The 17,004-nt window shown below is 46.6% G+C and overlaps 1 long non-coding RNA gene and 1 pseudogene across 2 annotated transcripts in view; both read right to left on the bottom strand.

Annotated features, from left to right (window-relative positions):
- The window catches only part of LOC306646932, a 332,017-nt gene that overhangs the window by 160,801 nt on the left and 154,212 nt on the right, over positions 1 to 17,004 (bottom strand). The window lies entirely within an intron of this gene.
- LOC306646924 (lysine--tRNA ligase-like) lies at positions 3,222 to 11,253 on the bottom strand (annotated as a pseudogene). The gene is made up of 2 exons (XR_013766917.1): positions 5,765 to 11,253; positions 3,222 to 5,585 (listed from the first exon to the last, which is right to left on the bottom strand). The product of XR_013766917.1 is annotated as a lysine--tRNA ligase-like (transcript).

Below are 17,004 nucleotides of genomic sequence, written 5' to 3' on the forward strand. Positions count from 1 at the left end.
CTGGGTTCCTGCCTGTCAACAGTGATGGCCGGGGAGGAGGACCCAAGGCCCTGTCAATCGTTGTGTGCCAGGCCCAGGAGGTCAGCATTAGGGTTCCTGGCCGCAGCTCCCCTTCAGGAGGTGGGCCAGTCTGATTCCCAGGGACCCATTTGTTGGCATTTCGAGCAAGGGGTAATAGGGGTCCTTGGGGTGGGACATGCTCTCACCCAGTGGCCTTCTTTTCCACATTTGAAGCAGGCACCTGGATTTTTACTTTGTGGATGATGTTGGCGCCATGTTTGGGGGGTCCCTTGAAGGACCTGAGTGAGCATCTGAAACTGACTATGCTCTGCCTTTTCACATCTTTGGTATTTGCGGCGTTCAGCTTCCTCATCACGGTTATGGAAGACCTTGAAAGCCATAGCCAGAATTTTGGTCTGAGGTGTTGCGGGCCCTTGTTCAAGTTTTTTTTTTTAATTTAGGCTTAATGTCAGGGTAACTTTGAGATAGAAAATAAGTCATAAGGACGTGTCTACCATCGGGGGTCTCAGGATCTAAGTTGGTATATTGTTGGAGAGCCTTAGTGAGATGATCTAAAAATTCAGAAGGGGTTTCATCTTTTTTCTGCATTATTTCCTGGATTTTTTGGAAATTAACTGCCTTACGGGCGGCCTTCTTAAGGCCAGCAACTATGCAGGCAGCAAACTGATTTCTCAGCTGCACTCCAGCTGCGGTGTTATAGTCCCAGTCTGGGTCCTGTTCAGGAACTGCATGGGGGCCGGTGGGATGGTTAGGATTAACACGATGGGTGTCATCTGCATGGGCTTGGACTAATTCCCATACCCGCCTACGTTCTTCAGGAAGAAGGGTATTGGCTAAAAGCATGTAGATGTCATGGTGGGTGAGACTGTATGCCTGGAGGACCCACTGGAATTCCCGAATATACGTAGTGGGATCAGTCATGAAAGAGCCCAATCTCTTCTCAAGCTGGGTGAAATCAGTCATGGAAAATGGAACATGAACCCGAATAACCCCTTTGGGTCCAGCAACCTCTCGAAGGGGTGCCAGGACATGGGAATGGGTGGTTTGCGAGAGCGACCTAGTGGCTGGAGGGCTGAAGGAGTTAGGGGCAGGGGAGGGTGATGGTGAAGAGGACTCAGAAGAGGAAGGTGAAGGAGAGGAAGAGACAGAGGGAGGTGGGCCGTAGGGGGGTGGTTCGTCCATGGGATCGAAAGAGGAGGTGGCAGGCTCGGCGGTAGGGGAGGGTTTGCAGGTGAGGAGAACCTGATGAGGGTTACAGGAAGACCAGAGATTGGGGTGAGAACAGAGGAGGGTAAAGGCTTCAACATAGGGGATCTCCTTCCACTTTTTTGAGCGCTGGCAGTAACTGAAAAGATCCCAGAGAATTTGGGGGTCAAGGGAGCCTTCGGGAGGCCACCGACTAAGATTGTCTAACAGGTACGAAGACCACTCTTGGGTGCAGAGTTTAATGAGGGTTTTAGGTTTAATATCTGGAGTGAGTGAGAGACGGACGAGCCAAGTTGGAGAGTAGGCATTTTAAGGGTTAGTCATTTGGGAGGGAAGAAGAGGCCCCCATTGTTTCCAGCGGAGAGGAAGTGAGGGAGATAAGAGGCAGAGGAGGGGAGGGAGGGAGGGAGGGAGGGAGAGAGGGAGAGAGAGAGAGAGAGAGAGAGAGAGAGAGAGATCTGGACCAAGGGAAGTGAATGGGTGACTCGTTCAGGCGTCCTCAATGAGCAAAACCATTCACGGGACTTGATAGAGTCAGTGACAAGGGAAAAGTCAGGTTGTCACCCGAGATTTTCCCTGCCGGTGCAAAATGCCGGAGGTCACGGAGTACCTAGCACTAGGCTTTTGCCAGTCAGCATGGAAGAGAAGAGGAGAGAGGAGAGAAAGAACGAGAGGAGAGAGAAGAGGAAGGGGTCTGTTGTTCCCTCCCGCCCGACTGAGGGAGGAAAGAGGCGCCTAGGAGTCCACTGTGGTCATGAAGGCCGAGGTGGAGTGTGGTCTCCTCAGGGGCTGCTGGACAATCATGGCCAGACACTCTGTGATAGTCAAGTTAAGGGCAGCTGCCTCCCAAGGGGTGACTCACCCTCACCTAGAAATTGGCCAGTGGTTGTTGCAGGATAGCCAGCGCTCAAGAAGGCGGACGAGGTGAGAAGCTTTGACCGGGGGAGATAGAGGGGGTCCTCGATATTTGAGGAGTTTCCCCTCCCGGGGTTTCGGCACCAAAGAAAGAAGCTCACGGAGCCACATTCCAAAGCAAATCACTGGAGAAGTCCCGTTTTATTTTTAAAATGCACTCACTTATATAGGGCCGGGAAGAGGCTGATCGGTTGGGGCATGAAACAGGGCGAGAGTTGATTGGGAGAGCCTTGTTGCTGGGGGGTGGGGCGATGGTTGATTGGGTGAGCCTTGTTGCTAGGGGTCTGGACGGGGTGCCAAGCGCCGATTGGGTGCAAGTTCACGCCGGCAGGAAGAAGTTATGAGGAGTAAAATCAGGAAGAGAAGCTCAGCCAGAGCCATGTTGGCACCTAAGGCGGGGGCGGGGGGGGGGGGGGGGGGGAGGTTGACCTTACACTAACATTTTAGCATTTACCGGGAAGGCCATACAGGGATGGGGGAGGTTAGAGTCAGTGAGTTCTCTCACAGTATCATCTTTAGGTGGCGGCTCTTTGGGGAGAAACTTGGAGCCCCCTTTGGGAAGTCCTGGAGAGAAGCAGGCCTTAAGGGCGGATAATGTAGGGCAGACTCCCAATGGGGGACCCTCCCCTAAATTGATTTCCCTCTTCCTAACAAGTTGTTCTACACAATCCCATGTGGGCCAGTCAAAAAGATTAGCAGCAGGAAGCCAAAGGGCCACCCGAGTAAAGGTGTCCCAGGCTTTTTCCGCCTGTGTATCAGACCACTCAAGGCCCCTACTCTTCAGTATGAGTCTAAGAGCTGAGAGCGCAGGGTCACCGTGTGTGGTGTGTGTTTGCCCCATCTTTTCGGGGATGCCTTACCTCGGAACTCGCTTGGCCCGATCTGCCGGTACTTTCGGTTTTGAAGTTGCCTCTTCGCTTTGGCTGCATATCAGCCTTGAGGGGCCCCACATTGGGCACCAGATGTCGGGGTCTTAAGCCCCCCTGCTCTTCTCAACCAGTGACAAGGGAAGAAAGCACTCCCCAACAAGGCCAGACTGGGATAGGTAGGGCTGACTGACCGCCTGCACCCAGCCCGCCAAGCGGAGGACAATCAGACGCGTCAGGGAGAACAGTCACAGCAGGAACTCATTTATTGAGGAAGTCACACAGCTTTTATGTAGGGTGGAGGCTAGGCAGGAACCAATCAGCTTAAAGGTCAGCAAGGCCCGGGGGGTTCACGCAAGTGAGAGTCCCATAGGACTATATGGCAAGCAAGAGCTGATCACGTTTGCGGAACTGTTGTTAATCAATCCCTGACGGCGGTCCGATTTATCGTCATTAACTATTGAAACCGCCTTTGAGGCCTTGATCTTGCTCACTTGCCAGGGAGTAAGGAGTCAGCCTGAGTTAGTTAACGTGTCATTAGTCCCTACAACTATTTGCTTGAGAATGAATCACAAATATTTTACAGAAAATGGAAAAGGAGGAATCTATGACTATTGACTTCCAAAATAAAATTTTTAAAGTTCTTGGTTATAAGATAGTATTAAAGTCTATCAGAATAAGATACTGCTTTTTTTTTTTTTTTTCAAATGGTTTATTTGATAACAAGGAGTAAAAAGAAATTCTTAATCTTCTCTCTTCTGGTCGCTGAACTGAACTGCAGTGTTCAAATAGATGGCGACACACAAGAATTCCCTCAGAGACCTGATCTTTTGCAGAAATGCAAGGATTCCTGACTTACATGCCCTGGAATTGTTTTCTAGACAGAAGTGCCAACGGTTGTGCTTTCCGGTCTATCAGTGGTTGCTACAGTCTCCTTGTCTTCAGGTTTCATGGCAGGAAACCGAAGCACCTCCTTGACATTACTGGAGTCTGTGATAAACATGGTGATGCGGTCAATGCCCATGCCCCAGCCAGCTGAAGGAGGCAGCCATGCTCCAGGGGAGTCGTTTCCATCCATGAACATGGCCTCATCATCACCGGCAGCTTTGGCCTTGGCCTGATCTTCAAACAGCTGCCGCTGCCTCATGGGATCATTCAGCTCAGTGTAGGCATTGCCTGTTTCCTTCTTCATGACAAATAGCTCAAAGCGTTTGGTCAAACCCTCTTTAGAACGGTGCCATTTAGCCGACGGGCTCATTATCTGTGGGTGATCACAGGTGAACGTAGGATTGATGCATGTCACTTCAGGAACTCCCCAACAAGCTTATCAAGGAGCCTGGCTATGGTCCAAGGTGGAGGGCATTCAGTGGCTTTTGCCACACAAATATCATCAAGAATTTTGTGAGTTTCTTCAGTTTCAAAGAGGTTAATTTCTGGCAGCTTCACCCCTAGAGCTTTCTCAAGCTCCAGAAAGGTGGAGTGAAGTCAATCACATAGACTTGGCCCTCCGGGCCATCTGGGTGGTAAGTGATCTTTAATTGCCTGTAATGCTCTTCACCCTTCCTGAAACCATCTTCTCTGTGATTTCCATGAGATCATGATAGTCTGCATATGACATGCAGAACTCACAGCTGATGAACTCAGGATTGTGAGTCAAATCAATCCCTTTATTCCAGAACTGGTGTCCAATTTCATAAACCCAGTCAGTGCACCATCCACCAGCATCTTATGGTATAGTTCTGGAGCAATTCTCATATATAAACTCATGTCCAGCTCACTGTGGTAAGTGGTGAAAGGCTTGGCCACGGCTCCCCCTGGGATGTTGTTCATCATAGGAGTTTCAATCTCTAGAAATCACAACTCATCCAAGAAACTTCTTATGTATGTGATGATCTTAGAGCAGACGATAAATTTCTGCCTCACAAAGTCATTCAGGATCAAGTTCGAGTATCTCTGACAATACCTTGTTTCCTTGTCTTTGAGGCCAAAGTGGAGATGAGGTACCATCTGCAAGCAGGGAGAGAGCAGTGTGATCTCATAGGGAATGATACTCAGCTCACCCTTCTTGGTTTTCGCAGGATCCGCCTGAACTCCAATTATGTCTCCCCAACGCAGTTTGTTATTGATATGAATAAATTCTTCCTCTGATTTATAATTCTTGGAATTGGCCATGACTTGCAACTTGACCCCCTCTCCTCAAAGGTCATAGAAGATGAGCTCTCCCCCAGAAGCTCTTTTGGCGTGGATCCTACCTGCCACCTTCAAGGTGATGTCAGTCAGGTGATCCTCAGGCTGCAGGTGACTATATTCTTGGATGAAGTGAGTGAGCGAGATGTCTGCTTGGAACTTATGTGGGTAGGGTCCGCCCCATTGATCCTCAGCGGGTGGACTGCTTGACTGTGGATCTGGTAGTATTGGTTTGGGTCCAGGCTGTTCTCCTCAGAACCCACACCATTTTCATTGGCATGGTTGGTGGCAGCAGCAGCGGCCTGGCTTAGCTGTTTCTCACTGAGCTCTTTCTGCTTGGCCTCCTTCTCTGCCACTTTCTTCTCAGCTTTCAGGCGTCTCTTTAACTCACTTATTTTATTAGAAAGTGGCTTGTCCTTGTGAAGCACCATGAAAGGAGCAAGTTGACCCAGTTGAAGTTCCCTCTGACCCCACTCTGCCCAGGAGGTTTGGCACAGGGACCCCCTAACCAGCCTTACAGCAGCTTGCATCAACAAGCAGAACACCCTGGAACTAAAGATTACCACCACTTTTTGCTCACTTTCGACTTGCCATCCACTTTCACCTCAGCCCCTTCCACCGTGACCATCTTCCCGAAGGGCCCAACCCAAAAGTTGCTACATTGCTGAGGCTGTAGCCTTGCTGTAACCTTGCTATATTGCTGAAACCGACTTTAAACTCAAGATCCTCCTACCTCAACCCTCTAAGCTGCAGGGATTGAGGCATGCTCCACCATGCACTGTGCACTGTGTAAGATCATTTTAAACAGGGCCTTTACTTTGAGACAGCCTCAGACGTTAAATGTGGGGCCAGTTTGGCTTTTTCTATACACGTATATTTATTATGCTTTGGATTGTGTGTGTGTGTGTTGCTCGGGATTGAACCCAGGGCCTTGTGCATGTGAGGAAAGCACTCTACCAACTGAGCTATATCCCCAGCCCATATGCTTAAGATTTTTATTGAAAATTTATTTGGATGGATCAATAAATGGTGGGGTAAGAGGGTTTCACAATGGTGAATAGAATATGTCAAATCCCAGACAGAGACAGCTGTGATAACCATCAACTGGGAAGATGAGGGAACCATAGAAGTCAAGAGAAAAGGGAAGAATTCTCATCTGAATACTTGTTCTTCGTATCAGTTTGTTCATATGAAAGTAATACTTTGATGGCATCCAAATGATGAATGGGATGCCTGGAAAACTAGGCATTTCCAGATGTTAATCATTGAGGCCCTCAGAACCAAAAACCTATTCATTATTCCAAGGTATCATACAAGGTTCATACAAGGCCCTCAGGAAAGTCCCACTATTTTTATGGAGGAATGCAGAGAGGCAATGAGACACAACACTGTGGATCCTGAGTCCACAGACAGCTGCCTACTTTTAAAAGATAACTTTTAGGCCTGAAGTTGTGGCTAAATGGTAGAGCATCTGCTGAGCATGTGTGAGACACTAGGTTCAGTCCTCAGCACCATATTAAAATAAAGGTATTTTGTCCATTTATGACAAAATATTTTTTAAAAAAGAAAAATTTATCATTGTCAGTCCCAGACATTCAGAGGAAATTACAAGAATTGGCATAGGGCTCTGATCAATCCTTAGATGATACACTCCAACTTGCAACTTATGAATTTTCTAACAGGGATCAGAAGGAAAAGAAAGAAAGGGAGCATAGAGACAGGAAAAAGACTGGGGCACTGGTCATGGCCCTGAGAGGAGTAAGCTTCCCGGATAAGAAAGGAGAAAAATGGAATGAACCAGAAGCCACAAAAGGGATTTGTTTCCCTTTGGGACATTTCCAACAGGAATGCCCATGGCCAAATGGCCACCTCTGGAACTCTGTGCTAAATGTCAAGGCAATCATTGGAGGAATGAATGTCCTTGGCAGTGTAGGTCCTTGAGGCCAGACCCCTCCACACAGTCCTGATGGGGCCCAGGTCAATACTAATAGCTCTAATAACTTCTGTCACCATGCAGGACCCCTGGTTATTCTCCTCCACAGAGAGCCAAGAGGTCAGTTCCCTCTTGGATATTGGCACCAGCTCTCTGTATTCCCTTACCCTGGGCCTCCTTCCTCTAACACCATAATGGTGCAAGGGGGCATCCGGATGGCCTATTACCAGAAAGTTTCCTCCCCCACTGAGTTGTGAGTGGGATGGGATAATGTTTTCTCATGCTTCCTGATAGTCCCCAGGTCCCCTATCCCTTTATTGGGGAGGAATTTACTTTCAAAGCTCCAAACTCCCAAGATGAATTTAGAACCACTATGTTGACCTCTATTAGAATGTGACATAAACCCGGAAGTGTGGGCCACTGAAGGCAAGGTTGGATGGGCAAAAAGTGCAGTTCCAGTTAAAACAGTCTTAAAGGATCCCTCTGTCTTTCTGCATCAGAGACAATACCCTGGCACCCAGAGGCAAAAAGGGCTAATTGGAGATCATTCAGGACCTCAAACAGCAGGAACTTCTAGTGCTTTGCAACAGCCCATGCAACACACCCTCTTTAGGAGTTCAGAAACCAAATGGGGAATGGCACCTAGTCTGAGACCTTAGAATAACTAATGAAGCCATTGTTCCCCTCCACCCTGTAGTTCCTGACCCATATACTGGATTATCTGAGATCCCAGCTGCTGCTGCTTGGTTACTGTATTAGATTTAAAGGATGCCTTTTTCTGTGTATTCTCAGACTCTCAATCACAATATTTGTTTGCCTTCAAGAAACCAGATGTGGATCTCCATTAACCTGGACAGTGTGCTCCTTAGAAATGTAGAGGTAGCCCTCGCTTGTTTGGACAAACCCTAGCCAAGGACCTAGAAGAATTGAGAGATAGGTCATCTGTGGTTGTTCTCCAATATGTAGGTGACGTACTCCTGAGTTCTACCACCCAGGGGGAATGTCAAAAGGCCACTACAGAACTCCTGACCTTCTTAGCTGATAGAGGAAAAGAAAAGCTCAATTTTGTCAACACATGCAATACTTAGGATTAAAGCGTCTCATGGAATTTGCAAGCTATGAAAAAAGAGCAGACCACCATAGGGCAACATAGAGGCTTCTTAGGGTTTACTGGGTTCTGTAGGCTTTGGATTCCTTCGTATGGGAAATTAGCTAAGCCTCTTTTCAGCCTCCTTAAGGAAATCCTATATTACAGAACAACTGTTCTGATACAGGACTGGGACATACTAAGGCCTTTATGGCATTAAAAGGGACCTGACTTCAAACCCCTGTCTTCAGATTACCTATGGAGCAAAACTTTAACCTGTTTATCCTCACTGATAGAGAAGGAATAGCCCTGGGAGTGGGCACATACAAAAATGGACCAACTCAACAGCCAGTGGCATATCTCGGTCAGGAGCCTGACACTGTCTCTGGGAGGCCCCACTGCTTGGGAGTGGTAGCAGCAGTTGTCCTGCTAGTCCCTGAAGCAATCAAAACCACCCTGGGAAGACACCTCAGTGTCACTGCCTCTCATGACCTCTCAGGGATTTTAAATACAGAACGGGGTTATGGCTCTCAGAGTCACCTCCTGATACACCAGGCTTTACTTCTAGAAGGATCTGTAACTCAAATAAGGACTTGCTCTAATTGAAACCCAGCCACTTTCCCCACTAAAACACTACAGGGAAATCCTGACCTGGCTGCCAGCAAGTCCTAGCCATAAACTACTCAGCATGAGGAGCCCATCAGAGCCTTTCCCCAGGCTAGTCCAGACCTCGCCATGTACACAGATGGGAGCTCCTTTATGGAACAAGGAGATGACAAGGCTGGACGTGCCCCGGTGACCTGACATGATGCTTTACAGGCACAATCTTTGCCCCCAGGCCACAAGTGCACAGCTTGCAGAATTGACAGCCCTGAGGAGAGCATTCCAGCTATAGAAACAACAGAGTTAATATTTCCCCTGACTCTAAATGTGCCTACCTAATCCTGTACAAGCAGCAATTTGGAAAGAGAAGATTCCAAACAACTGAGGAAACTTCCATAAAAAAACTTTGAACAGATGTTAAAAATGTAGGAAACTGTTCATTCACCTAAAGAGGTGGCAATAATACACTCCAAGGACATCCAAAGGGGACAGATGAGATATGAAAAGGCAAGAGACAAGCAGTTCAACAGGCCAAGAGGCTGCTAATGGGACTTTGCACCAACCAACCACCTTAACCCCTCTACTATGGACAGGCCCTCCCCCAGAGATAAGACCTCCATCCAACCAGGAGGAGACGCAGCAGGCCTTATCTAGGGGAAGCATTCTCTTACCTTCTGGGTGGATTCAGATGGAAAATAATAAACTTACCCGCTAACTCTCAGTGGCAGGTTTTACACACCCTTCATCAATCTTTCCCTTTGGAGAAACACTCTCAAACTAACTCAAGAGATACTGAAGGAGAAAAATATGTATACCAAGGACAACCCATCAAATAGTCAATGTCCGTGAGACATGCCAGAGAAATAACCCACTTAGCTCCACCAAAAAGCCTCCAGGATTACAAAACACATGACAGTTTCCTCAGGTGGACTGGCAAGTTGATTTTACCCATGTCTGTAAGAGCAGGGGATTCCAGTATTTATTGATTATGGCAGATACTTCTACAGGATGCACTCAGGCCTAACCCTCCTGAACTGAACAGGCAGAAGAAGGCCCTATTACAGGAAACAATCCCCCGATTCAGACTGCCTCACAGCCTCCAAAGTGACAATGAAACAGCTGTCACTCAGGGAATATTCAAAGTCCTAGGCATAAAATATCATCTCCATTGTAGATGGAGACCTCAATCCTCTCTTAAAAAGACACCTAAACCAAGTCAAGAAAGCTACTACCTATGGTGTAAGGTGCTCCCTTGACCCTACTCAGAATCAGAAACACCCCAAGAACACTAGGGCATTAGGAATGAGGAAGATCAGGAAACTGCAGATCTTGTGGCTCATATCACAAACCTGGCCAAGTTTCAACTGAAATATGTAGATATCCCATATCTGAGCCACTCACTTTTCCACCTCTGTGTGAACTTGGGGATCCAGTTATGGTCAGGACCATACCTTCATATCCCCCCCGCTCCATTTAACTCTGTTTGGAAGGGACCTTTCCACATAATTTTATCTACCTTTTCTGCAGTGAATGTGCTTGGACAGGAGAACTGAATCCAACACTCTCAGGTAAAGTTCTGCCAACCTGGATTGACTGCCAGAGAAACTTCTCCTTCCGAAGGACCTGAGGAATGATATTCCTGCACTTCAGTAGAAGACCTAAATCTCCTCCACAAAGACAGTGGTGATAAGTAAACTTTTGAATGTACTTCTTTATTATTTTACACAGAGCCACTGAAATAAACTCTTTCCTAGATTGGTCTCAACAGTGTGCCACTAGGTTGCAGGAAGATAATTGCTGCATATGTGGACTGTTACCCCTTCCCAGCACTTCTGGGCTACCTTGGTGGGTATCCCTCTTTTAGGAAGTGATTTGATAAAATTTCAATTTTGGTGGGGGGCTGTGTTTGTAGCTCACTGGTAGAGTGCTCATCTGGCATGTGTGAAGCACTGGGTTCCATCCTCAGCACCACATAAAAATAAATTAAATAAATAAATACAAACAAAGGTATTGTGTAAAAATTTTTCTTTCAGATTCACCCAGATTTCTGACACACTGAAACCATGAGATAACAAAGTCTGGCATTTTGTTTTGGTTTTGGTGCTGGGGATCAAACCCAGGCCTTACACATGTTAGGCCAGCAGTCTACCACTGAGCTACATCACCAGCCTTTGTTTGTTTTGGTACAGGGATTACAGGTGTGCACTACTGCCCCCGGGCCATGTCTGCTTTTTTTTTTTTTTTTTTTTTTTCATTTTTATTGTTTACTCATTTACTTTGTTTACTTATTTAGTGCTGGGATCCAACCCAGGGCCGCCCAGATACTAGGCAAGCACTCTACCCCTATGTTACACCCCTGGCTTCTGTGTTTTTATCTAGAGGATATTGTGCCATAATTAATGTCATCTTTCTCCTGGTGGACTCATAAGTTATTTCCCATTTGTTATTATGATTAATAAAATTACTATCATTGAACACAAATTCTTGGACAAACAGTTGTTTTCTTACAGAAAAGATGAGGACAGTGCTAACTGGGTTAAAGTGGAAAAACCATGATGATTGTAAATTTTTTGAATATTACTACTATCTCCTTTCAAACATGTTCTTTCCTCAAATATATTTCATTCAATCAGTTTTAAATTTTGGGAAAAAACTTTTGGTGAAATTATATTGTCTGTTAATTGAATTTTTAAAATCTTTTAAAAATTATTTTAAAAAACTGATGTAATATTTGTACATATTTATGGGTTACAGTATAATCACTTGATCTGTTTATACAATGTGTAATGATCAAATCCACATAATTATCATTTCCATCTCATTAAATGTTTGCCATTTGTGTTAAAAAAATTTTTTTTCTTTCAATTTTTAATATTGGAATGAAAAGAGAAACACTCTACAAAATACTACCCACATGCTGATATTAAATTATGGCCTACAAATGAAACTTTATCACAACCAGGTCATGGAAGAACTTCCACTTTAGAACAAGGCAACTTTCAGATCTTTACAGCTGTTAAATCACATTTAAGACCATCAACTTCATGCTTTCCAACATTACTGCCAACATGTCAAAGGCATAAGGATAGTTACTCTCAGATTTGTGACCAGTATTTGTGGCTTACACTCACCATGGGGCATCTAAAGCAAGAAGCCCCAGTCTATTGGGAACAACATAACTATACCTATGACAAGTGGCCTAATGCTACTCAGGAATTAAGATGTGCCCAGAGTCACTTATGCCAACACATTGTGATTTTACTGGCCAATGACTGGTTTGGGCTAACTGGTTCTCTAGACCTGAAATTAGGCGGCCAGCACCCAGTGGGACCAAATGGATGTGTGGAACTCACTTATGGCCCTGGCTTCCCCCAGAGTTGATAGGAAGATGTACCATTGGGTACCTCTGGATGCAAGGGAGATGGATACCATGTATAGGACAGCCAACAAATCTCCCCAATCTCAGACATAGGTGGGGATGATTTGCTTTTCACTGGTCTGATCATCTAGCTTCACTGTTTAGACCACAAATTGGCTTAAGAGATATAATATGGCACGTGGAAACCCAAACCAGTTATACCCAAACTGCCCTCCACCAAGTTGAGAAAGTGTTTCTCTCATTAACACAGAAGTAACACTGCTGAGGAAATCCATCTTACAAAACCAGATGACTGTAGATGTCCTCACTGTAGCCCAAGGTGGCACTTGTGCCATTATTAGTGTAAACTCATGGCCCACAAATGATGGAGGCAGGAGACGGATCCACAAGCTTTCCCTTATTCTGCAGCAAAGTCCACTGATCAGGCATGGGAGGGCCCATTTTCCAGGTATGGAGCAGGCTCTCAGTTACAGAAGGAGTCTGGGTTTTATAGGATAGGACTAATTTGCCATAGCGGAAGGTTAAGGTTTAGGGTTCAGCATTTGGTACCCATCCATTTCCCCCATTGTTATCAGGAAAGAATCTGCTGGAAGATTAAGCCTTGGCAGATTTCCCCTCCCTCCTCCTGAGCTGCACCTCTCTCCATTTTTCTTTGGGGGCTATCTTGCATGAATATCATTTTCCATAACCCTTCAATTAGAACTGAATGCTGTGCTTACATTACTGACAATTCTGGCAATGTAACTAACTTCCGTAAAAATTTACATGTCCAGGAATAGCCATGTTCTCACCACCTTGTCATGCCTTGTCATGGGAACAATGTCTCAGTTCTGGTTCTCTGGCACCTCCTGGTGGAAGACATGGTTCATTTTGTGGACATCACCATACCCATTGCTGTGTTCACGTGCAGCATTTATTGTTGCATTAATCTTACTCCAGTACTCGAGTCTTCTTGTTTCTCTCACAGACCATCCGCCTCTCAGTGCCTTTACCACATGTTGCTTCCACAGACTTTACTGTGGACCCCTCAACCCACCCAATTCCTAAATGGGAAACTCAAGCTGCTGGAACCACATCGCCCCCTCTCAGCTCAAAGAGGCCAGAGCGGTCATTGCCCCTTTTCCTTACAACAGTGAGGGTTTCCTAAAATTGGGGGGCAGGGTGAAGCAAGAACAAAGGACAGGGAGCTAGGGTAGACAGATGGTCACCAGGTCGGGCAGGGAAGATGGAAGCTGCTTCAAGGGAATAGAATGTTAATGCCTTCAGGACACTTCACACTCACCTGTGGCCAAGGTCGCCTACTTTGGGGGAAGAGAATGTTCCTCCATGTAGGGGTTTGTTAGTGAGTATTCCTTCGGTGGCTCCCTTCCTGCTTTTCTGGGTAGACAATGGAAAATGGGGAGAGGTACTGCTAGATTGCCCCCTTCCTGCGCTTTTGCCACAAGGATGGGATAGAAGGAGAGGGCATGAGAAGTAAGAAAGCTGGAAACTCTTACAGGATAAGATTCACCCCCTCCCATGGATATCAGGTCTGGACCTCCTCCTTCAGAAGTCTGTCTGTTCTTTCCTTTAAATAAAACATATTTTCTGTGCTTCCCTCAGAATTTCTCCAGTGTTCATTCTTTGACACCGGGGAACAGGATTTGGACTTCCAAGAATGGTATCAATATTGTGATGCCAAAGGAACTAACTCTCACCACTGAAAGGAAAGAACCACTTTAACAAATAGAACCACTCAAAGGAAAATTAAATAAATAAATAAATAACAAACAACCCCAAACCAAAAGACAACCCAGGGCCTTCCTAGGAATGACTGGATTTTGTGAAATTCAGATCCCTGGTTTTGACTCATAGCCAAGTCACTCTGTGAGGCTATTTGGGTTCCCTGTCTTGATTGAACAGGGAAACAAGGGAAACAAGTCCTTTCACAAGCTCAGGGACTTGCTGCGGTCTGCCACAGCCTTGGGGATTCCTGATTTATGAGCCGTTCACCTGGCGTGTAGCTGAGAGGCAAGGGGTGGCACGAGTCCTCACTCAAAAGCTGGCGGACATTCCTCAGTTGAACAGTTGGATTCTGTGTCCTGGCCTGGCCTGGATACCTAGGGGCATGGCTGCCACAGCCCTTCTGGTGGAGGAGGCCACCAAATTAACCCTCGGACACATACTGGCCACCAAGCTGTGAGTGTCCTTGAAATTAAAAGACATCAGTGTAAGCCAGCAGAAGATGTCCATATAAGCCAGCAGAGATCAATGGGCAAATGGAGGGAGTCTGTCCAAGCCCCAGGCCCCCTACTGGAATCCCCTGAAGTCACTCCTAACATTTGTCCAGCTCTAATCCTGGCAACCCTGCTTCCCACCACAAGGAAAGGTGACTTCCTTAATCCCTGTGTGGAGACCCCAGAGCAGGTTCACCCTAGCAGGCCTGGCCTTTGGGATAGGACAAACCTTTGACCAACCCTGATGTGGACTGTTCCACACAGGGAAGTAGTTCCTTGGGGAAGGGAGCTTGTCACTGTTCATCCCCAGGAGGTGGCTCAGGCAAACCCTTCCCTGAGCCCCTCAGCACACAAGGCTCAAGCAGCCAGGCTTCCTGGGGCTCTGCCCCTGGGGAAAGATGCATGAGTGAACGTCTTCATGGACTGTCGGTACTGATGTTATAGTGTAGATGTGCAGTGTCCCCAAAAGGTCATGTGTGAGACAATACAAGGAAGTTTATAAGTGAAATGATTGGGTTGTGAGGACCTTAACCCAATCGGTGAATTAATCCCCTGATAGGGGTTGTAAGCATCTGGTTGGATCCAACTGGTATCCATCATCCCCTTCAACCACAGATAACTTGCTAGCATCTAATTGGACCAAACAACAATTAACCTAACTGGAATGACCACACCTTTGAGCCATTTCTTATGCAGGCACATCAAGAAGCAGGTTGACCCCTAGTAGATATGGATAATGAAAAATCCCCAAGATAATGAGACCTGAGAAAAAAGGGAGTGAAAAAGAAGTCCATGCACTGACAACCTTCATCTCCCAGGACAAAGGTTTTCCAGGTGCTGGCTGCAGATGGGAAGGGAGTGTCTTTTCACCCCTAAAGTAAAGTCTCTAGGAGGTATTAATCTCCTTCAAAGTAAATCCTCTCCAGACACTACCCACAGACCCCTGATCCAAAAATGTTCATATTCCCGGGTGCCCAAGAAAACTGATATGGACACTAGACCACCCCTCAAATAACCTATATAAACCTAGCCCTTTTCTTTGCTTGTGGGCTCATTTTCCACCATAAAAGTGGGTTCCACAATGCCATTTGATCCCTGCACCCCCTGTTCCTGAATAAACAGCTGAGATGATTCATGAAGTTGGCATCCTGCCTGGTCTCTTTGTGTTAACAACCCCTACTTTACCTCCTTGCTTATTAAGGCTGAACACACATGTACCCGCAGACCCCTGAGCTGTATGATGACATGCCCGTGAAGTTGACTGGGGTTCCACAAAGGGACCTCCCAGTTCCAGGGAGCCTCATCAATGGTCGACCCCTGCTCAGGAATAGAAATTCCCCAACACAACATAACCCCAACTTTCTAACCGTGGAGTCGTTCACTCTTGAGTACAGCACACACAACTTGGAGTGTGCACTGTTCATGGCACAGTAAAGCGTTCTTCCTTTGCTATGAGCTGACTTCTCCTGAATTTCTTTTTGGTGACATGGTCATGAACCTCAAAGGTTTCAGAGCAGGTCTCCACTGCTCTGCAGACCTCCTCAAAACCCTGAGTGGTGGTGACAAAGATGAGAACCCCTGAGGCAGAGGGAAAGGGGAGCGTTGGCATGAGATTAGTCATTTCCCTTATCAGATTGTTCTCAGGAAAACAATAGTTTGCTGGTGTCTTTCCACCCTCAAAGAAATGGTTATTTGTCAATTTTCTAATCCATACAGAGTGTCTTAGAACTCTGCTTGCCTACTTATAAGTCAATACAGAGGGAAGCAGAGAACCTCCAGGTGTGTTTTTCTGAAAACTTGGATTCAGCATCTCTGTGTCATTGACCTCATCAGTGTCAACGTGAACCAGCTGAATGACCTGCAGTGGGGCCCAGTCCTGAGGCCAGTGACTCTAGGCTGAGGAGGTCCAGCCTGGAGATAGAAGGCCCTGCAATCTCCCTGGTGCTTCCTGCAGCCCTTTCCTGTGGGTGTCCTGGTGCCGCTGAGCACAACTGCAGAGGAAGGACAGTGAGAAGCTGCAGAGCCCTGGGAAGCAGGAGCCCCCTTGCAGGTGGTCGGGCCTCTTCCTTTCTGAGGCTGAGACTCTTGTTTGACTGAGGCTTTTTGTTTTTGAGACAGGATATGGGATGTGCAGCTTGCTGGAGTTGATATGTTCTTGAGTATGTAAAGGAAATGTGGGATGAATAGAATTAGAGACAGAAAATTTAAAGATCTCCTGGAGAAAGGGTTTTTGACCCTTTGGGTCAGAAAATGAAAGTGACTCAAGGTGACAGTGTCTATGGTGACTATTAAGGTTTGGAGAGTTTGCATACCACGAGGAGGGGACAGCTAGGCATGGCGACTCCCAGAGTGAAATCCTTAGGCATCCCCCCTCTGCACCCGGGAGTGAAAACGGATTCAGCAAGCTCTCAGTCTGGCCCTCGAGCTTGGAAATATGCTTCACCTTCTGAATATAAGTTTTTCTATGGCCTCAGGTCGAGCAGGCTGGTTTCTGAATTCAAATGTTTCCTTTTATTCCCCCTTGATTCCTTTTTAGAACTTTACTTCCATCTAAGTCCATTTTCCCCCTGAATTGAATAACTGCACTCCCC

The sequence above is a fragment of the Sciurus vulgaris genome (assembly GCF_902686455.1).
Source record: "Sciurus vulgaris genome assembly, chromosome: 16".
Classification (NCBI taxonomy): domain Eukaryota; kingdom Metazoa; phylum Chordata; class Mammalia; order Rodentia; family Sciuridae; genus Sciurus; species Sciurus vulgaris.